Raw genomic sequence first — 22,751 nt, forward strand, 5'->3', positions numbered from 1 at the left:
ATCCTCCAAGCCCTCTATGAGCTAGGGCAATGCTATTATCCCCATTGTACAGATGGGGAACTGAGGCACAGAGAGGCTAGATGATTTGCCTAAGGTCCATGAAGGAGCTGGGATTTGAATCCACATCTCTCCAGTCCTAGAAAGGTACTGCAATAACTAGACCATCCTGTCTCTTGCAGCTCCAAAGCACTGCTGATCTAGCAAGGAGAGCAATTTACAAATGGCCATTGGATCCTATCAGCTGTCTTCCTTGTTGGTTCCTTGGATTGAGGAGGAGAGTGGGGGAAAGGGGAGTGAGAGGACCATGTAATCTTGTACTAACCTCTGCCAAACAGGGGCTGCATAAATACTGGTCCTATCTAGTCACACAGTTCTGGAAATGTTGGGATGGCGCAGGAAGACAGCTCGTTTGCAGTGATTTGGCTGTATGGCAAAATAATTTTTTTAATCCTCAGGTCTGCCAGACGTAATATGGAGGTAGGTCCACACACCACTGTTCCCTTTTAGTAATGTGCTTTGCCTCAGGTCCTGCAAAGTTTCATGAGAGTGTTTCCCATCCCCATTACATCAGAACAGAGAACCCTTCTAGAGCCTCTCCTCTTTGCCCCCCACATTAAGCTTTGCTCCTTTTTCTTCCCAAGTATTACACTGGCAGAATGTGCAGAAATTAATTGATTTGTGAAAGGAAAACACAGGCAGAATTGTATTAAATCAAAACATTCTGGTCATTCCGCCCAAGCTTTTGAGTGCAACAGAGATTCCTTAAATACATTAAGAAAACAGAACAAAACAAAACAAAAAACAAAAATGGAGGGGAAAAAAAGAAAATAGGCAGACAGAAAGGACAAAGAAAAAAACAAAAACAAAAAACAAAAACACCTGAGGCCAGCCCTAGCTAAAAATTGGGCTTTTCTGTTAGAAACTTGGTATTGATGGTTTTCTGTGATATGTCACTGCATGAAATGAATACAATATAGTATTATAGGAAACGATTGCCATATGTGAGGCTGATGGCAAGCTGCCCTTTTCCCGCCACCCCCTATTTCTTTCATCACTAAAGCTGCAATTAAATTAGTGCAATCCATCTCCATCTATCTTCATGTGTAAATACATCACGGGCCCAGGTGTACCTGGCTTCAAACCTGTGGCAGCTCTAGGTCAAAATTTAAAAGGGGGGGGGGCATTGACTGTATCCTTCATTGTACATGGAATTAAGGGCACTTTTGAAAATACCCTTTAACCCTCTGCTGTGATTACCTGGTTCTTCAGGGAAGTGTAGGGGCCCTCACTGTGTCCTGGTGTGATACAGGACACTACGGAGTCTAGAGTCCTAGTCATCCACTTCATTAGAATATGGAGGATGCTCCATGGACAACTATGAGTGTCACACAGGCTTGCATTCTCCAGATGGGCTGCAGAAAACTTGCCACTTCCATCCCCTGTCCCAAGTAGTGGAGGTTCAGCAGTGCTGCTCAGGCAAACGATCCAAATAATGAATGGGATAAGCCATGGTGATGGATGTGGTACACGAGCCTGATAGAGCAGAAACCTCCTGAGCCTACAAGATCTGGGCTGGAAATAACACAACTCGTCATTCCCTTGATACTTTGCCACCACTGCTTCCAAAAAGAATGAGGAAGTGAAGAGGCATGATGAATGGAAACTAAAATGAAACATCCCCTCATAGAAAAGCCCTATGGAATTTAATGGGGATGGAACCAGTAGAGTCCTACAGAAATTTAACAAGGTTATAAAAACTATTTAAAAAATATAGAATTCTATAAGAATCAGCTTTCTATAGGGTTTTTTAAACCATCCTATAGAATTCTATTAGCACTGATACAATTCCATAGGAGGTCCAAAGAACCTATATAGAAGTTAGCATTTTCTATTAAAATTTTCGAGGAATTCTCCACAGACTTTATTGCCACTCTCTTCAGTTCAAGTTTTACAAGGAGGTTTGGGCTGGTTCTTATTCTATCAGAACTGGTGTGTCTGTCCCAGTTCAACAGACACCTTAAAAATGTGACTTTTGCCATTTGCAAATAAAATAACTTTGCCATGGGTATCCGTGCCATTCCTATACTTAGAATGTGGAATGACATAATACCAGGTGTACATTGCAGCAAACAAGGTGACTGACAAGTTTTTAATAGTGAATACTGTACATGAAGTTATGGCAATGGTGCTATTCTAAATTGCCTCTTTAGGAGGTGAGTCTGGGATTGTACAGTAATCCCATTTTCTGTGGCGTGGCAGAGTCCATAGGAGGACTGAAATTTGACATGGCAGCTCCCAGTGGCTGGAGGCGCAGCAGGCGACTGCAGTTCCGTTAAAACTCCATGAAGTTCCATTAAGGCTCCTCCTTCAGAATCTGATCCAAAGCCCATTGAACTCAATGGAAATCTTTCCTTCAACCTCATGGGCTCTGTATTAGCCCCTAAATCCTATTAGTTTGAACCATGCTAGAAGTGCCTCATCTAAAGTATGATTTCTTCCTCAAGGGAATGACCAAGATTATTAGGCTTATCTAGTGACTTCCGTTTACCTCATATGAAGCGATCTGCTGGTGTCAGTCCCAATCCTCATATTTGAGCGTTCACGTCACAAAGCCACCAATCAGCATCCTGGTTGGGACTGACACAGAGACCAAGGATTGAATGGGGGTCCAGAGGCAGCCTATCCGATTCTCTCATTCTCTGGAAGTGGTCACTGCAGGTGAGGATGGATGCACCTGGAAGCTTGCATCAATACTGCTCATCCTATACTTCCTTACATTCTCCGTCCACCACTTTTCACCAGCACTGAATTCACTAAAAGATTTTTTTTTTTTAAAGATGAATTAAGAGGAAAGATTATTAGGCTTAAATGTTAGTTTACTTTGAATTGTGTCCTATATTTTGGGTCTCTGCTTCCTGATTCCATTGACATATTTCATATTAAAATTGATCTTTACCAAGGCACCAAGTTAAAATAGGAAAAAAGCACATTCTCCTGGTTTGTTTATATTGGGTCACACAGTAAAGCCAGGTTTTGTTTATCTTTTAATTTTGTGCTTTAAGAAGAAACACATTGCTGAACTCACGAGGCTAGGACCTACAGTATGGTACAACTTTCAAGGTACCCACGCCAATTTTCCCCCCATACCAATCTCTCTTCAATTATTCTTTTGATGAGTTTTCCTGTTCTCAGCTAATAAGGAACAGACCACATTACAAACACATTCCACATCTCCATTATTTGGAGGGGTTTTTCTTCTTTCCTTCTAAGAACAAAAACAAGAGGTCAGTTTTCAATAAATTTAAAAACGGAGGCTGAGATTTTTCAAAGCTGCCATCTGGGGATTTTGTTGCTCAATTCACATTCAATTTAATGGGAATTGGGTGTCCGAATCTCAGCTGTGATACTTACAAAAATCCCTCTTGGTTTTAATATTGATGCGTGGATGCACATAATGGAACAGATCAAAAGCCTTCCTTCTGCTCTCCCTAGCCACCCAAAAATGAAACCCCAAGGTAAGAGTTTGAGGCAACTCACAGGTACTAAAGGCATAGCCTTCATAGTCCTGCAAGAGTTACTGCTATAGGGAATTATTAAGATGTATTTGATGATTAGGAGCTCTGGCAAGATACTCTTGTCTTAGTCATTTTCAGCAGGAGAATCTTTAAGGAACGGCAAAGACTTCCTGGTCAAGTAGTTTTCAGCTACAGAAGCTCCAGCCTTTCCCAGAAAGCGTTACTGTAGGGAACAGTCCAGGAGGACTGGCTGTGTGGAGCTGTAAGCTACTCAATTTCAGCCTCTTCCCTCAGAAACCACTGTAGGAAGGGTGTTTAAGCACCTACTTTGAGAGAACTCAGAGTTTAAAAAGTCACAGCCTCTGGAAGCAGAAATCATAGCAGGAAACAAGGCAGGATACTGCCTTTGGTGGAACTTCCAACCGCTCCAAGTCCTAGTCTGTGCAGCAGGAAGGGCTCCGGGAAATGGGGTGGAAATCTTAGCTATGGAGAAACTCACACTTTCCATAAGAACAGCCATACCGGGGCAGACCAATGGTCCATCTAGCCCAGTATTCTGTCTTCCAACAGTGGCCAATGCCAGGTGCTTCAGAGGGAATGAATAGAACAGGTAATCATCACGTGATCCATCCTTTCAGCCATTCCCAGCCTCTGGCAAACAGCAGCCCCTGCCTATCCTTGCTAATAACCATTGATGGACCTCTCCTCCATGAGCTTATCTAGTTCTTTTTTGAACCCTGCTCTAGTCTTGGCCTTCACAACATCCTCCGGCAAGGAGTTATGAAGTTCCCTAGTTATCAGTCTTTCCCAAAAGGACTGTTGAAGCCAGCCTGCTTTTTGTTCTCGGTAATCGCTTTACCAATATTTCAAAGGCATTATGTAACTGAAACAGTGTAAACTTATTACATCCAACACTGTCAATAAATCATTAACATTTCTTAAGAGCAGCACAACTATTCGTGTCACAGCTGTCTTGTTCACTTTCAAATCAAAGCTTTCAAATTAAATATTCATTGAATAGTAAAATATTCATGCAGCCCCACTGCTTCTGTAACAAATATTAATTTCTTATGGCACTTCCAGGCAAGGCAGAAGTTATAAACTTCAGCTCCCACAGGAATCTCCTCATCTTCCCCTTTCCCGCGTTATCCTGTTTTCAGCACGGAGAGAGGATCTTTTCGAGGAAGGGATCTTTTGCAGAAGGAGCAGAAAGGTAATTTATTTGAAAGCATTTCCTATTACCCCCAACCCCACTAACCCAGCAGAAGATCGAAGGCTACCATTCTATCTCCTGCCTGCAGAATGAGTCATTCATCCATTCAGCAATTCCTGCTGGAAATGAACAGTGCATGCCTCTGTCACCAGAGCCCATTGCAGATATTAAACTTAGGAGGGGCAAGATTTAAAGTCCTTCAAGGCGTATGCCCAGTCTCGGCAGACGTGGAATTGATTTGATAACAAGCTTTCGCAGACTTAATGCTTGGGTAAGAAGAAGGTCACAGGAATAGAGTATTTCTCTTTTGGATCCTTCTTTTTTCCTTTGGTTTTTAGTGGTTCATCTCAGGAAAAGAGACACTGAATTATAACGAATGCAGTAGGGGAGTGTTTCTTCTACTGCATAGTATGCTGGCACATTACAGTCACAGATAGCGTACAACCCTCCCCCACCCGTTGCATGAGGGGAGTCCTCAGGGTATAAGGAATTTACAAGAAGTGACAAGGTATTCTGAAGGGGCAGTGTGTAATGGACTGTGGTGTAACAAGGAACCTGCAGTGTCCTACATAAGGCACCAGGATGTCAAGGACTTCACTGTCTAGATAATTCAGGATGGGAGGATAGGGGAGTGGAAGGGCAGAAGTTAATTTTTGACCAATGGGAATATATAAACCTCAAAAAGACTTCTTTTCTGGGCAATTTACCATAACTGTTTCTATTGCTTGGCAATATGCTGATCCCCTCCTCCTGGGGCCATTTACTCCAAGTTACTTCTCTTTATGTTGTGACTAAACCACCTCCAGCCTTGAGACACACCGGTCTCCTTCTCCCACTCCTGTCTCCATGTCTCTTTTCCAGGCATGCAACACCCACACGATCCTGGTGTGTCAAGACATAAGCCATTCTGCACCCCTGCCCTTCCTAAAGACTTACTCCTTCAGCACCGCCTGCACGAAGGGAAATTAATCCTTCCCCTCAGCTTCCCGATGAGCCCAGTCGTTTCCACTTCTGCCTATTAGACTGTAAGCTCTTTGCGGCAAGAATGCCCTTCATTTTGGCTGTGATACTGCACCAGCCCTGTTGTCAGTGCTTCACAAACAGGACATGACAGTGAGAGTGGGAAGCAGCAAGACAGTGGTGATCCTGAGCATTGCGGACAAGTACAGAGGGAGGCTGTGCTTGACTTTAAACAGATATTGGCTACTTTCTTCCTTGATTGCCTGTTATTTTTCATTTGCATGCACCTAGATTGAGATGGGAAGGGGAGCAGACTGGTAACATACCAGGAGCGTGTCCTTGGTCCTTGGATGGATGCAGAGAGAGTCGGATGCAAGCTTTCCCCTCCTCTCAGAAGGACTTTGAGGAGCAAAGCATCTTCTCTCTCTGGGCACCCTTATAAGGGCAGTCAACCCCGTAGGGGGCTAGAAGGAGACAGGGTCATGCTCCCCTGCCTCTACCACACACATACACACGATGGCCCAGGCAGCTAGTTAGCTGCGCAGAAGGTAGCAGAAGATGCTACAGCGTATGCCTTTCTGTAGGTGCAATGCCTCCCACAGCTCCTGTTAGGGGATGCAACTCCATTCCAACCCTGCTGCAGGCCCGGGGCCTTTCTGGCACAGCTTTGCCTTTGGTATTTATGGCCTGAATGAAAGCAGGAGTTACTAGAGAGCTGCCATCCAGCCTAACTCTGCAGATGAGCAGTCGGGATAAGTGGGGATCAATATTTGCATTTGTTGGAATGGAATCTCAGCACCGTAGGAGGTTCCTCCATTACTAGGCAGAGTTCTGAACCTTTATAATCACCCAAGGACTATCCCTGGTAGCAGCAACCTCAGGCACACTTCTCACTTACTGCTCGTGGCAGTTAAGTAACTAGGCTGGTTTGGAGTGGTGGGGGGGAGGGGCTCAGAGTGAAATTTCACAGACATTAGTCAGGAGGGTGGACAACAGACCTCAGGGAAGGGAACACAAACAACTTAGGTACATTTTAGAACATTCTTTTCAGTAAAAATTTCATACAGAGATTTAGCCCAGGGATGGAGTGCACCAGGACAGCAGCTGAATAACCCACAGGTTTAAGAGCCTCTGACTGCTCATTGGCATAACGGGGGCAGCAAAGGGTCAGAATCAGGTTTCCGAAAAGCCTCTAAATCCATATTCCCGGGATACAGCTTAACAGCTTCAGAGGAGTCATTAAAACCCACTGATTCAATCATCCAGGCTTCTTATTCACCTGCCCTTCCTCTAGCTATGCTTTCACTCCCCCAGCGCTGCCACCAATTGCTTTCGCCCTCTCCCATTACCAGCTACTTCAATTCCTCTATTACTGCCACACTCACTTTCTCCCAAGACTACATCCTACCAGTCTCCCTTCACAGTCACCTTTCCCGTCCCCAGGGACGTCATTTCAGAAAAATTCTGGGGGGGTGGGGCAAAGTTGTGTCAGCATATAGAATATTATATGTGATCATATATCATGCAAATTTGGCGGGGGGAGGGGGAGGACGAGGGAGAGAAGTAGAAAACATGATGGAGAATATAGTCCTCTGAAAATTTTGGAGAGGGAGAATCAAATCAAGATCTAGAGGGGCAACAGCCCCCTTTGAAATGGATGCCCTTGCATTTTCTAGTATTGCCTCCTTCCGTTCTCTTCTCATAGTCCACACCACTAAATTCATTTTCCCTTCTTCCATTACTGCCTCTTTCCATGCTCTCCCCTCATCCTTCCCATCTGTAAACTCTAACCATCCCATTTTTTCCATCTCTGCACACCATTCCCCCCTTTCTCCTCTCATAACCGGCACTGCATCCAGTGTTGCTGAAGCATGCACTGTCTGTTTTACCTTCTCACTATAAAGTATTAGCTGACACTTTTTTTTTTATGGATACTACCTAAAAATAAACTATATTCTTTTTTTAAAAGTCCCTTTGCCAAGTTTGCCCATTAAACCACCACCCTTGACTGAAAGGTTTTATGGCCCATTGTCAAGCCTCCCCCAGTCCAATTACGGTCAATTGAAGGAATAAAATATTGTTTTGAAAATAATCTGGACACATTTCCATTAGCAATTTCCCCCTTTCCTCCCTACACTGATCACAGAAATCAACATGCTAAGAACACACTCTACCCCTAAAGTTTGCAGAGAATTGCACACAGGTGGGAGGGGAAAGGGCATCTGGAGTGCAATTCACATTCAGTTTAATAGGGAAGGAAGGAGCTGTCAGGTTGGTTATACCACATCAAACCTCTTCGGCCCATTAAGGGTAATTAAAGCACTACAATATATGGTGGCCATGAAACTGCTAGGAAAGGCTAAAACTGCTCCGCTTCATTCATCTTCTTGTGCCTGGGCTGCAGAGCCTGTAAGAGGAATGGTGATGAATCACAGATGTTATTTTTTGAAGAGAACTCTTCTGCTCAACAATGGCCAATGCAGGATTGTTCCCTAATAACATTCTTTAGTGCTTTACCTGGTTCGACATCAACTAACACAGGTTCCAACACTTTCCTTGGGCCATCACGGCTAACCCTTGAATGATTCAGAGGCTTGTTTCAGACAGAGCCTCCCAAGGTTTTGTAAACTCCTCAACCTGTTCTAAGCTCGCCAAACCTCTTTGGTCCTCAGAGATGGGCCTGGAAATCCCATGAGGACAACCTCTCTAAGATTTGCATTTATTTATGTATTTGTTTCTTGCTCCTGGTTGAGCAGCGATCCCACCAAAACAGCCTCTCTCATGATATTTCAACATTTCTGAGGCTAAAAAAAACAGGAACTACAAAGAGGCACATACAGATGAAATCTAATTATTGTTGAAAAGCTAACCAAGGTCTCAAAAAAGTGCAAGGTTCACAATTCGAGTTTTAGCCAAATATTTGGGTGAGGAACTTTGTTTTGTTTTGTTTTTTTTTAAATCCAAACCATTTCAGCTCTCCCTATCTTGGATCGTGCAAGACAGAGTGGAATACCTCGCACCACCTGGATTGCAATGGCTCAGCAGAATGTGGGGTCAGGGAAGCGAAGGATGAGAGATGCAGCTGATATTTGAATTTTGCAGCTTTCATGGTAGGTCCATGAGTGTTATTTTTCAAAGTGACAGATGGGTGCTAACCCAGGAGAAGGCACAGGACCTGTTGAGCTAGCTAGAAGCCAGCAGGGATCTTTACACTATGAATTAAGGATGACTGTATTTTACGAGGAGGTAAAACCCAAGTGGGTGTTCATATTGTGGGCTGGAGCTCTTATGGCAAGTGAAGTCACACACTGCACACTCCAACCCTCTCATGTTTCCTGTGTCTCTGGAGTTAAGCTACTTCAGTTCTCTTCCCCATCACTGTTTCAGAGGAGGGAAAAAAAGGCATTTGTTGCAACTGTATCCACAGAAAATATTACGAGAACGTTAAGGGTGCAAAGTCAAGCATTCTGACATTAGGAAATGCCAATATTAAGGTTGCCTGTGCAACCTTAAATCTGTCCCCTTGGATGTATGCATTATGATGCAGTCTGAAGTTACCTGATCACGTGTTCTTTTTCCCCCACAGGGCCCCTGCCTCATTTTGTGAACGGGACAGACTGTGCTTTTGGGAATTAATCCGGGTTGCATAGTACATGAAGCTGTCTGTGGGACCCTTGCTTCATTTGTTGCAGAAATTAGAAGGTTCATGGTGAATAATCCTGCAGGGAATTCAGAAAGAAAACCCTGTTCCCTCATCCTAGCTCCTGCACCCAACCACCCCCAGCCCTCAGACTTCTACCACCGTGGGCTCCTGACTCAGTCCCCCTGCCTGCATCTCCTCCACCTCCGCCGGTCCCCAACTATTCCCCCTCGCTTTCTACTCAGGCAGCTTCCTACTCCTCCTCCTCCATGCTACCTGTGGGTCACAGGGGAAGCACTGACCAGAACAGAAGAAACAGTCATTCTGCTCTCAATTCTGGGGCCTGGCACCAGAGACTCCCTTGCAGAGAAAGTCCTGCTCAGCCTCAGCATGCAGCACGCTCAGTCCGCAAGCACCATCAGTTGCAATATAGGAGCTGTGAGGGGCTGGACCATGCTCAGTGCAGGCAGTATCCTCCAAGAATTAAGCTGTCCAGCTCTAACAAACCTCTCCTGAGCATGTGGAAACTGCAAATTTTTCCAGAGGCTTCTATTGGGTCAGTTTTTCATAGGAACAGCAAAAGGTACATTCCTGACACTGGTGTAGTCACCCACCCTCACCACCAAACTGCAAGTCTTTGCTCCACTGCATGAAGGCACAAGAGCTTCTCAACTAAACAGTAGTAAGATTTTTTTTTTTTTTTTTTAAAAACATGAGCAAAACAATGTATTCTCTCCTAATCTTGATATCAGAAACAGCTGATTCATTTTGGCTGAAACTTTATTATTAAAAAAAAAAAAAAAAAATCAGTCGAGTCCTGGCAAAGAAAATTTCAGCCTGAACAATAAATATTTGCCTATGTTATAATCAAATGAAAACAAGATCTTAAAATGGAAAGTGTTTGGCATCCTTAACAGTAGATGTCTTTACCTGCACCGCTTATAATAATCTGGTCTCCTTACCATAGACTCCTGTTAAAAGTAACATTGGGATTAAATAGCCTATTAAAGACTGCAAAATCACCCATTCTTTGGGAGTGATTATGGAACAATCCCCACCATGGATCAGCAGTAGGGACTGAACATGGACTGAGGCCTCTAGCATTTTAGCTAAAGCAGGGGTAGTCAATTATTTTTTTGTCAAAGTCCAAATTTCTTGGCCAAGGTATAGTCAAGGTTCAGATTCCAGAGGAAATTATTGAAAAATAATAATTATAAGTAAATTAGAAGATTTTGGGGTCCATTCAAGTGTCTGGCAGTCCAGATTTGGCCCACGGTCCTCCTATTGAGTACCCCTGAGCAAAAGGATGAACTCAGTAGCAGGCTTTATCTTCCGTGAAAGCTAGCTGACAGAAGAGAACACAATGCACTTAACCAGTGTTTTATAAATGCCTTTCTTAGGGCTAAATTATTTTGTATGGGAGGCTCACAGGAGTCTCTTTCAGCCCTCTGTAAATATCTGGACACGAGCAGGACAGCAGAAATCAGTCCAAGCCCTTGGCTACCCTCAGCTCCACTCTCACTGTCTTGGTGTGGTTTGGGATGAGATTTCTAGATGCACACTATTGAAATACATCATCATTGTTGGCCTTATTAACAGCTCAATAGAGGTGTTAAATTGTTAGTTCAAGGAGCCTCATTCTGGTTGCCCAACGTGTATGTTTGCTTGAATATTCTTTTATTTACAGTCTTAGCCCAAATGGGACATTTTTCTAATGTGTATTTTTGATTGCCTCTGAAAGGCACAGATGATAATAGAGCAATGGTTTGGTAGAAGGGGTGACTTGAAAACACTTGTTAAAATTTACACCATCACGTGCAAAGGAGGACTGCGGTGATCGCCTGGCTCCAAAGGAGTTCAGTACCTACCTAGGTATTGTTCAAACATCTTTGCCAGACATAACTTATTCCTCAGCATCAAACAAATATTCTAGAAGAGCCATTTCTTTGCCCTTGGAGTGTACAAGATGGCCCCAAATGTTGGGTATGGTGTAAGGGCCTGTTTCTACTATCCCAGTTCAAGTGGAACTACTTGCAAAGTAAGGTATTACCAAGCATAATGACAGGTGGCAAAAATCTAGCCCTAAGAGATCTTCATCCTCTGATGCATTTAGACTGCAGATGTTGAATTCTGTGTTATGTTCTCAATATACTGTTTATTTTTCAGGAACATTTTTCCAGCAAGTGCACTTATTATAAGTTTGTTTGCCAAGCAGCATGGCGTCACCTCCCTCCCTGATTATGGTTACATGACCGTGTTTTTGTTTTAAATGGGAAAACAAAAGGCATAGATTCTCCAGCCTTCCGACCCAACCTGCTTTAATGGCATGCATCCCTTCTATGAGGTTGATCTCAGGCTAAGTCGGGTGGGAGGCGGAAAGAGATACATTTTTGTGGGAGCCCCTTAGCCCCTTGTTAAAATCCTGGCAGCAGATCGGTGTACAAGACAATCCACGATGATCATCTCTGACAACATTTTACAGAGCTGTCAAAGTGGCATGCAAATTAGAGAAAGGAAAGCTTTGGCCCAAACCCCCAGCCGGTGTAAATCAATTTATGCCAACTGAGGATATGTTCCTTTATCAAAAGCTGGCTGAATTATTCATGCCAAATCATTTCTGCAATGAGTTTGGGCATTTCTGTTGTAGAACAAATTATTTAAAATTTGTATCTGAACAGCTGTGCAGATGTGGGCATTATATCATCTCTCAGGCAGTCTCCATCTCCACTGCACTGCCTGCGCCACTCTTGCAGCGGCCGATAGGCGAACCCAGGCTGACCCTCTACACTGGTTTCCACTCCAGGGGCTCTCGAACTAGCCGTGCAGATCTGTTCTCTCAGACCTCATTGCTCCTTCCCTCGACTGCTTCCTGCCCTGCCCTTTCTCAGGCTCCTACTCTCCCTCTTGTATCAAGGAGTGTGACTAGTCCCATTCCATCCTCAACACCTGGGTTTCACAGCAGCCCCTGCCTGGTCCTGCCTAGGTGAGCTTCATTCTCAATCAGTCTTATTGCCCATTAGATCCCTAGCAGGTGCGGCCTGAGGCTAATTTGCCTCTTGCCACTTGAACCCTCTGTGCTGGTGTGGGATGGACGCCCCATCACACCCCTGTATCTCTGCCAATCACCTAGGAAAATTAATGTGTTCATTAAGTTTAGCTTTGCCGGACTCACTCCCCGACTTTCAACTCCGCTGTGCTACAGCCATCTTGTGACAGGACACATGCGAGGTGATAAGTGAGAACCATAAACCCCTGCCACAGAACAGGAAAAGAGCTGACCCACAGTCCGTGCATCCCCTTATGCCAAGGGAGGGAAAGAACCAAAGGATCCATTTAGAAGCGGATTCCATGGATTTACCCCATCCCTGACCTAGTTTCAGACAGTGTCTCCTCCTCACAACTCTATTTCAACCCTGTGCACAGAAGTGGGATCTGCCAGGCATAGGGAATGTGCACCCTCCCTTGAATGTCTTCCTCTCTTGTGCTGGGGGACCTACAGTAATGGCAGGTCCAGGATTTGCCCATTATAAGCTTCTGTGGTGATGTGAATAATACAATAGAACCCCGACACTGACTGATTTCTCCACCAGATGGAGTAAAATTAGCTTAGGTGAGCACGCCAGGGCATCTAGCTGGCAAGCAGCAAGCTTTAGATGCAGCCCAGTCAGTTAAATTCTATGGACCAAGAAAACTGTGGGATTCTTTTTTTTTTAAATCCTTGATAGATCAATAGCTCCTAACCAAAACAGAGAGTCACAGGGAAAGGAAAGAGGTGGAGAGAGCTTTGAATCCAGCAGCTCTGATCTCCAGGGGTTACAAATGAACAAGGAAATTTGTTTGTTAAGCAGCAAAATTTTCCATTACAGTAAAATCTCTAATTTAATTGTTAGAGAGGCATGTTTTTAAAATACAATTTAAGCCAGATGATATCACCTGTACGCACTCGAGAGAGAGTTTTATAATGTCACCGTCAGCAAATGCCTGTTACGTCAAATAGTGGAGGAATATCTGGATATCTGCCTGCCGAGATAACAACATTAAACTTTCTTGAAGCATTTTAGAACTCTGACTAACCTCTCTGTTTTTCTAAAGTGAATGTATTGCTGATGGAGGTTCCTGATTGACATCCCTGGAGACAGACATGGACGGTTAATCCATAGAACAGGTACAATCCAGTCAAATGCACCTCCTCTTCCCAGACAGCGTGGCTGGTTTCCCACTTCCTTGCACCTTGCATTGTCATTTATTCCTGTGAACAGTGGGTGTAAAGCAAGTGGAGAATTCTGATGTGGTCATTGTTTATACCTAGACTTTGCCCAGGTGTAAATGGCAATGGAGATTTAGGCCTAATGTCCCTCAACCAAACCCTGAAGTCCACACCTCTAGAGTGTATTCAGTTGAAGAAGCAGAATCAGATGGGGGAATTAGCAAAGGCTTGAGACCCAACACCTCCTGAATAAAATCCCCACAGGCCATTCACTCTTTGGCCTCTTGGCTGACACTCCTACAAGGAACGCCAATTAGTGCCAATCAAATTACCCTGGATTGGGATTTTTTTTCTGACATGCAGATTTGCTCACTGGGAACTGCACTGCAACCACATGGACCACTAAATAACCATCAGGTGGTAATGTTCAGTCAGTACCTAACACCTATCTGAACTGACAACCTAGTTATAAAAAGTTCCATGCAATCCCTCCATTACTATCTTTGTCCACTGTGCACTTTCCAACTCTCATGATTTCAGTTCATCTCAGTGAACCTCAGGATTTCCTAACAATATTATCACTTTGCATTTTCAAATGTACTGTGCAATCATTCTTACTCCACACAGCCACCCTTTGAGGTAGGGAAGTATAATTATCCCCATTATACAGATCTCCATACTTTTAGGACATCCATCATATGGAGTATTTGAGTGCTTCACAAACATTAATGCATTCTCTCTCACAACTCCTCTATAAAGTGGAAGTATCCCCACTTCACAGACAGAACTGAGGCCTCGTCTACACTGCCAGCAAAATCCGGTGGTAATCAATGGGAGATACGCAAGCTACTCTCCCATCGGCTTCCTAACTTCAACTTACAGCAGCGTCCCTACTATGCTGCGCCAATGGGAAATGCCCTCCCATCAACTCAGTGTTACTCTTTTTGCAGGGGTGGATTAACAGCGTTGACTTCTGGGTTCAACTGAGCGGGCCTCCACGGCTGCTCAACCAATCCCGCGGAACCAATCCTGCACTGTCGACAATGCCACGGGCAGTATAGACATACCCTGAGACAAAGGGAGATTAAGTGAGTTGTTTAAGTTCATACAAGAAGTCTGTGCTGAACTGAAAACACTAGGCCACTGCTTTATCCACAAGACCATCAGACCTTTGAAAGCCAATGAAGTTAAGTGATTCATGAGTCACTAAGGAAACTGGGATTGGACCTCAGGCCCGAAATCCTGACTGCCAACTCTTTGCTAATTCAAAATCAGTCAGCGCTATTCTCTCAGCTTGCACACAGAGTTCTACCTAGTTTATCCTACTGCTGCAACTCTGTAGAGCCCATCCATGAGAAAGAGCATCAAAGCAGACGAGGACTATAAGGCAATACAATCCCACTGCTTTCATAATCCCACTGCTTTCACAAGTGGCAGGAAAACTTTAATCAAGGAAAAAAAACAAAACAAAAAACACTACCTGAGGGAGGAGTTAAGGGACAAATCAGAGAAGACTTGTGACCAAAGATGATCATTTCCTCAATACCACCGTAGCGGAAATGCTTAAGGAACATAGGAGAAATACTTTTCAGGTAGACCAGGGGTGGGGAACCTCCGGCCCAAGGGCCGGATCCGGCCCGCGAAATAATTTGATCCGGCCCGCGGGCGGGCGGGAAGTGCGCGCCGCCGAAACCCTGCCGCCGTCTGCCCATTTTCGGCGGCGGCGGGAGCTCGGAGGCGGTTACTGGCCCACGGCACCCCGCGGACACTGTAAAACCGCGCCGCCGAAAAGGCGGAAACGGAGGCGGCATTTCGGCGGCGAGGGGGTGGAGTCGGCAGCAGCGCGGTTCTGTGGGGGGGGCGGGCAGTTCCTGCCGCCGAAACCCTGCCGCCGTTTGCCCCTTTTCGGCGGCGATGGGGGGAATTCGGCGGCGGAATCGGCGACATGGCCCGTGAATGAAGGTAGGAATATCAAAATGGCCCTTGGCAGGGAAAAGGTTCCCCACCCCTGAGGTAGACCCTTGACATATGGGGAAACACCTGGGGTAAATGCCGCATACACTGGAGAAATACACTGGGGAATGACAACAATTACAGGGAAATACTTAAAGGAGACAGGCCTAGTCTCTAATGAAGTGCTTCCGGGGACACTCCCATCCATAGGAAAATGCTATGGAGAAGACATCCTCATACGTGGGGAACACTTTGAATATTACCCATATTTAAGAGGGGGAAAAAAATCACGGAGAGGATGTTATGCCTCCACACATGGGGAGCGCTTCCTTGTGTATGGCAGGATGCATCACTGACAAGCCCAAATGTAAGAAAATGTTTCGGGAAAAAGTTCCTTATTGTGGGGAACACAGCCATGTACGGGAAAATAATCTGAGACAGTAGAGGGATTGGCTGAGGGGGAGGGGAGGGGGAACCAAACAACTCACCCAGTTCCAAGAAAATCCTTCATGATCGAACAATCCATTAGTGTTATTTGCCTGTTGAGCTGTGTACAGCTTTGTCCTTCATCCCCATCGGAAGGCCTGCTTGGGTGGTGTTTCATTAGATCCAGGGAGTACACAGTTTATGAGTGAAGGGGCAACAAATCTGATCAATGCAGGTATAATCTGGGCATCGACCTAATAGACCCCCCCCCAAGAAGAAATGTTCCATTGTTCCTCATTCCTATTTTTATTTGGTTAAGAGTCAACTCTGTTTCAAGCATCACCATGAAGGGGCAAAGATCAATTTAGGCCCCTATTCCTTCTCAGAGAGTCTATGGAATGCATCCTCTACTTTCTTCCTACAACCAAGTGCTTTCCTAGCTTGCATATTCATTGCCTCCATTAGCACCTTGGTTTGCAAAACAACTAAATTAATGTCAAGGCGCTAGTTTTAAGGGAAGCTATTTACCTGTTGACTCTTTGGTGCTGCTCCCGCCACCCAGTAATCTTGAGAAGCTTTGTACTTGCTGGAAGAGAGGGGTTAGACCACAAGTTTCAGTAAGGAGAAGGGTTTGACACAGTTAATCATCAGAGCCCCAACTTTACTCAATCAAATGCCACATTGGCCACTTCCCATCTTGCCTGCAGGAAGAGGAAACCTACGCCCAGATCCCAACCATACTTCAAGACATAATTGGAGTGTATAAAGTCAATTATTTTTACTACTCAGTGTGTAAAGTATGTTCCAAGTCTTTGCAGGATTGGGGCTGTTCCTCTTGCTGTACCCACTCAATTGGGAAGGATAGTGGTTCTCAGTATGATCTCCCAGCAGGGGATCTGTACATTCATATAAAATAGCAATTGATTTCTCTTATTCAAATACTGAGTATCCCAGTGCCTGGAGTGAAATTGTGGAGATACTGGGGAGGTCTCCCAGCAATACCTGAATCCTAGCTGCAGTAAACGGAGCCTGTTCAGTTTCAGAACTGATGTGGCTGCTGCATCTCTGAAAATTAGGTTACATATTTCCAGCCTCCTGTTTAAAAAAAAAATGAACCCGTAACTGTTTAATATTTAAACAACACGTTTAAATGTTTACCCAGCAAAGTTCTTCTAAAATTAAACCCCTGCTGAAGTACAATAGAAAATAGTTATGGGTGAACCTCAGACATTTGGGAGGCTGGGTTCAGTTCTGAAGCGTATCTAAACCTCTTCTGTCTGGAAAAAATTGTCTGGGAAACTTGCAAGAACATGAGTCATCTGAATGTAACATTGCTTTATTGTGACCCATCAACCTGTAAGTGATAATCCCCAAATTCTCTTCCTCGCCACTGACTTTACAATTTGATTTCAGGTTCTAATGATGCTGAATCAGAGTCATGATGAAGCCTCCAGAAAACAAGTTTAATCTGCCTGGAGAACTAGAGCCAGGTCCTCAGCCACAGGCACTCAGTTTGCCCCCATTTCAGGTTACCCACATTTTACCCCAGCCCACCCTGGAATGTCTCTTGAGAGCAGGGCTGGTTCAGAACTGAAGGAGCTGGCTCTTCACTTGGCACAGGGACCCCAGGCACCAGGGATATTCCCAGTGGCCCTTGCACTTCTCCATCAGACCCTTTGCGGCAGCTTAGCTGGTGGTAAAAGGCCATATGCCTTTGTACGCAACCTAGGGAAGTTCTGTGGCACTTCATTAAACCTACATTCACCCAGGTGAAGCTCCTGGAGACAGCAGTTTTCTTCATGTCAAGGCCTGTGACAATTTAACTGTGAAAACTAAGACAGCATATTTGGTCTTATGCCTGCTGAACAGACTTCCCTTATCTCCAGAAGCCCTGACAGCTTCTCTTGTGCTTTGAATTACACACCGCTAGAGATTCAGAGGATCCAAACTGTAAACGGTTTGTGTAGGTGTCCTCTAGCTTGTGAAAAATAGCAGCGTGGATGCTACAGGGCAGGCTTCAGTGTAACACTTCAGTACATCTACACTGCAGCTGGGGGTGCGAATGGTACCTTATGCAGACATACCCACGTTAGCAGCACTCAAGGTAGCTTGCTAAAAATAGAAATGAAGATGCAGTGGCGCAGGCTTTAGCACTGGCTACGTGCCATAAATCCATAAGGCTAGGGCATTCCAGCTCATCTAAATTGTTTATTTTAGAAAGAGACGATCCACCGTAAGACATCTAGGGCACTAGACACAAATAATTAAAATAATCACAGCGAGGTGGCCCAGAAACAATGATGATTCTTATCACCACGGGATAAAGGGGGTAAAAAAAAATGTAACCAATATGAAAAGTTAATGAAAAGGGGTGTATAACCAGAATTTCCAGAGCCTGGGCAAAATTCTCAGTTCTGGTTTTAACCTGTGAAATTATGGTTTTCTTCAGTCTGATCGCTAAACCAAACTGTCTACAGCCAAAGTTTGGGTCCAACAAACAAAAGGTCCCCCCCGCCCAAATAGGTACCTTCTTTTTCTCTAAGGAAAGTCCTCTGTCTTATAAGGCCTGATCCGAAGTTAAGAGCACTCCTTCCATTGACTTCAACGGGCTTTGGATCAGGGCCATAGCATGTGGAGAGAATATCTAATTCACAACACCTTCGACAGCCATACTTCTATACAAGCCTTGCATTTAAAGTGTGACCTGTGGTCTCTTCTATACTTAAGAGATGGTTGATGCCTCCCGCCCCTGCCAGCCATTTGATGGACCATTAGGCTGATCTGGTATGGCAAATCTTATGGGCCAAAATCAACAGTAGCTTAAGCAGATGCAATGCCAATGAAATCACAGGAGCGGTGCTCGTTTACATCAGGGATCAATTTGCCCTTAGATACTTATGTCCACAGGCCCATCATTTCCAACACAGAAACATCCAACCGAGAGAAACTGAATTGAAGAACTAATCACCGTACTTCAACAATGACAAATACCCATTAGCTAACATCAGGATTATCCATCATCTGTGGCAGCTTTCCAGGAATTTCTGGGCACACTCCTGCGGCCTCTTGAGAAGACAAACCTGTTTAATGGGCCTAGATTGCTTCTTCTGACGTTACAAGGGTCAAATTCAATTCAGATAGCCATGAGAATCCATTTTTATTCCTGAAATGGCTGGTACATTTTGTTTCCAAGTTTGATTTCTGTGCCTTGAAGGAATCATTCTTCCCTTCTGATGCCATTCTCAGTACTTGCCCTTCACCTCCCCAGTTGTCTCTGTGGAGCCAGCCCAAATGTCACAGAGAATATTAATGGTGGATACTTACACATACTCATAGTATGTTCATTTTCAGGGAGACTGAACATTATTGAAAGGTTACAGCATTTATTTTGATGGGTGTCCATTTAACCAGGTCTAGTAAATGTTACACAAACACAACATGGCCCTTCCCTCCCCATGGGCCATATTGAGCCACTGATTTATAAGCAAGCCTCCACTGTGAAATGAATCAGGAATTAAAAATGGACAACACAATATGCCAGCTGGACGTATGATTAATTTATGCCGAAGGTATCACCGAGAACGGAAGTATTCTATCCTCATTCCCCAGTTTCCTGAATTATTCCAGTGCTTCAAGTAGTTTTTACTCCTCTAGATGGGTCATCTCCACACTGGTAATGACACACCTCAAAAGGTTCATCTTTTCAGTTCGGATTAGGCACGGTGGTAGTTTGCATTCCTACTCAAAACATTCTGAACCTCTTTTTGGATTTGCAAAACAGGTTTTTTGTGGGATCCCAAGTACTTCCTGCTCTCATTTGGGCTGATAACAATTAAAACAGCAGCCTCTCTCATGGTTTTGTCCAGAACTAGGGGCACAAAAATTAAAAAGAATTTTTAAATGCCAGTGAGAATTTTGGGGACAGGATTGTCTTAATTACTGTTTTAAAGGATACCGATTCATCCAGCCCTATCCATCAACAATCTTCGGCAGTGAGTTTTAGTAAGGATCCCTGTGGATTCTGGGAAGATCACATGGCAACCCTCTCTACTCAATTGTTGTTTGATATACAAGAAGATCCCTCTATCCCTCCACAAAAGAAGGAAAGATACTTTGCATAGGAGCTGTCAGACTTCCTTCCCAGTTCCCTAGAGTCCAAGTACAACCAAGAGCCAAACAAATACTAAAATCTAAAGTGCCAAGGGATACCCAAGGTTGTACCTCAGTCTTTGAATGAGATGGGGGTTTTCCCAATCCTGGGACTGTATTTTAAATGCTTTCCTGTTTGCAAAGTTAGACCCCGATCCTTTTCCATGTGAGTGAATGCCTGCCTCTATAGGGTCCCCATCTAAATTCCGTGGGGCTCAACACAGACACCAGGATCCTCCTACATGGAGTTGCTTGCAGGACTGGGGCCATTATAAAGTCAGCAGCCCTGTTCATAATGCACTAGTGCTGTCTTGGTTGCTGTCTCTCCAAAAGAGGTTCTGAATATGCTTATATTGGATGCCACCAAAGGAAGAGAATTACAGCAGTAACACCATTCTACAAGGTCAGACTCATGCAGCAGTGGCAACATGTAATATACAGAAAACACAGTACTTAAGGCTAGGATTACTGACGGTGCCGTAGACATATTCCCCGCCTAAAAATTTCATTCCCAGGCTCCAGTTAAAGTCACTCTCTCATTCTCCTACAGGGTCGTTAGCCAACATCTCAAAACACTAAACCACAAACAGGACAGCACTCTCCCTCACCCCTCTATTGCTCTGAGACCTGTCCACCTAAAAACATCCTCATGCTCCAATATCCTCCAACCACCTCTGCCACCCAATTCTCTGCCAGTTCAGAAACTCACCCTATCTGTTGCTGGGCCTGGAGAAGCAAGAGAGTCCTGCAGCTGCAGGCAGCTTGTGCTGGAGGCCTCACATCTTGCCTCTCAGAGGTGGGTTGATTGGAAGGGGCCACACGGTAGTCCCTGTTCTAGCACCTGTGCCCTCTCCATGGGACACGAGAGAAGATGGGATTTCAACAGCAGGAGTCATGGCAGCCCGATGTACTGCATCGCCCAAAGCAGCTCCAACCCCACCGTGTGGCAGTCGGTGGTATTGCAGCCTACACTAACTATGGGGCTGCTACCTTTGACATTTGTGGGGCCTAGCAACCCCCTACTTCCACCCCTCTCCAGGACCAGCTGCCTCTACGGTCTCTCTCCTCTTCATCCTCTAGCCATCTCATTATCTCTCTCTCCCTCTTCCCTTCCCTGGTCAGGCCAATTCTCTCCTTGGTTTTCTGCCTCTCCTACCTGCTCCTGCAGACTCACCACCTTTTCTCCCTCCCCATCCTAATATCTCCCTTCCCTTGGCTCCTCAGAGCTGGGGAGCCAGGGGATTTTGGATGGCGTCAGGGCCACCCGCCCGCATAGGGGAGGGCGAGCCTCACACAGCCAGGGTCAGGAATGGCTGGGGGCGAAGAGAGGCGCCTGCAGCCTTGAGAGGGTCCTCACGCATTCAGCTCGACTCCCTTTTCTCCCCTTGTGCCCTCACACCACATCCTGTTCCACTCTGTGCCTCACCTGGCTGTTATGTCCCCTCTCCTTGAGCCTCAAATCTCTCAAGTCTGCATCCTTCCCAGCCAGCTAAGCCCTAATGTACTTGGCCACGGCCTCCACCCTTGCTAGGTACCAGCATGCTCTCTGGGCCAGCAGCAGGGCCTGGGGAGAATTGGGCTCATGTTCTCTGGGACAAACTTGCCCAGCGGCCCCCCACATACACACACTCACGGAGCAGCCCCCTCAGCTGGATGGCTCCCTCTCCCGGGACACCATGATGTCAAAGCGCGGGGCCCAGGGCGGTCACCCCGATTCACCGTACCCTTGGGACGGTTCTGGCCAGCAGCACAGCAGCCTCCGGGTTGGCTGGAGGAGGCAGTCACCCCGGGGGGGGGGGAGGGGCAGGGGGGAGCCTGCTCCATGCCTGTAGCCCTGCCGAGTGCATGACAGATTATAGTTGCAGCTAGGGTGGTCCGTGCTGCATCCCCAGAATACCAGAGGTTCCTGTACTTCTGGGAACGGCCGCACAGGGGCAAAGCAGCACGCTCCTCAAAATGGCATCCCTGTCCGTGATACCAGACAAAACCACATCCAGTTTTTAAGCTCAGTATCAGAGCAAAAAACCACAGGAAAAGGACTGTCTCGCTTAAACCCAGAGGAATGGCCTGCCACGCTGCAGTGGACACCAGAGAATCACAGGCCGCCATTGGCCTTTTCTTATTGATAACATTGACACTCAAACTTTAAGATGGAGCTTGAGGTCCCAGCCGGATACTCTGCAGGCCCCACAGTCTGGGAAAGCCTGCTGGAGAGGCAGCAGTAGAAGGCAGCACCAAGCCATCATGTTCTGGCAGGATTTCCTTGCTGCCGAGTGATGAGAGCCTGCTCCAGCCAGCCCAGGGAGGTGGTGTGGAGTAACTGGGGAGGCAGCATCCCCTACAGCCTCTTCACAGAGAGGCCAGAGACTAGCCTTGTACTATCAAATATGGGGGGTTACAGCTTCCCACTACCAGGACCTCCTTGTCCATGCCAGGACTCCCCTCCCATCTCTCAGCTCCTTCTTCCCATTTAGGGATATGGGCAGGAGGAGGTGGTCATGATCCCCTACACCTTTCCTGACCCTTATAGAAGGGCCCCTAAACCTTGATGACTCAGGGCTCCAGGCCAGAGGGGAGCTAACTAGTTTGGATAAAATAAGAACCATCCAAAGCTTTAGCCAAAAGCTAATCTGAAGTCAAACCTTTTACAAAGTTAAAAAAAAACAGGGTGGGGCAGCTTCTCTTCAT

At 45.6% G+C, this 22,751-nt stretch overlaps 1 protein-coding gene across 1 annotated transcript in view; it reads right to left on the reverse strand.

Annotated features, from left to right (window-relative positions):
- Window positions 1-22,751, reverse strand: part of PAPPA (pappalysin 1) — a 249,920-nt gene that overhangs the window by 220,465 nt on the left and 6,704 nt on the right. Inside the window, exons 2-3 of the mRNA XM_067542149.1 lie at window positions 16,443-16,500; window positions 323-423 (exon numbers count right to left, since the gene is read on the reverse strand). The gene's annotated coding sequence lies outside the window, so the exon portion shown is untranslated. The remainder of the gene's footprint in view (window positions 1-322; window positions 424-16,442; window positions 16,501-22,751) is intronic.

This window comes from Emydura macquarii, unplaced genomic scaffold, assembly GCF_026122565.2.
Source record: "Emydura macquarii macquarii isolate MOO-44397 ecotype Brisbane River unplaced genomic scaffold, CSIRO-AGI_Emac_v2 contig_691, whole genome shotgun sequence".
NCBI lineage: Eukaryota > Metazoa > Chordata > Testudines > Chelidae > Emydura > Emydura macquarii.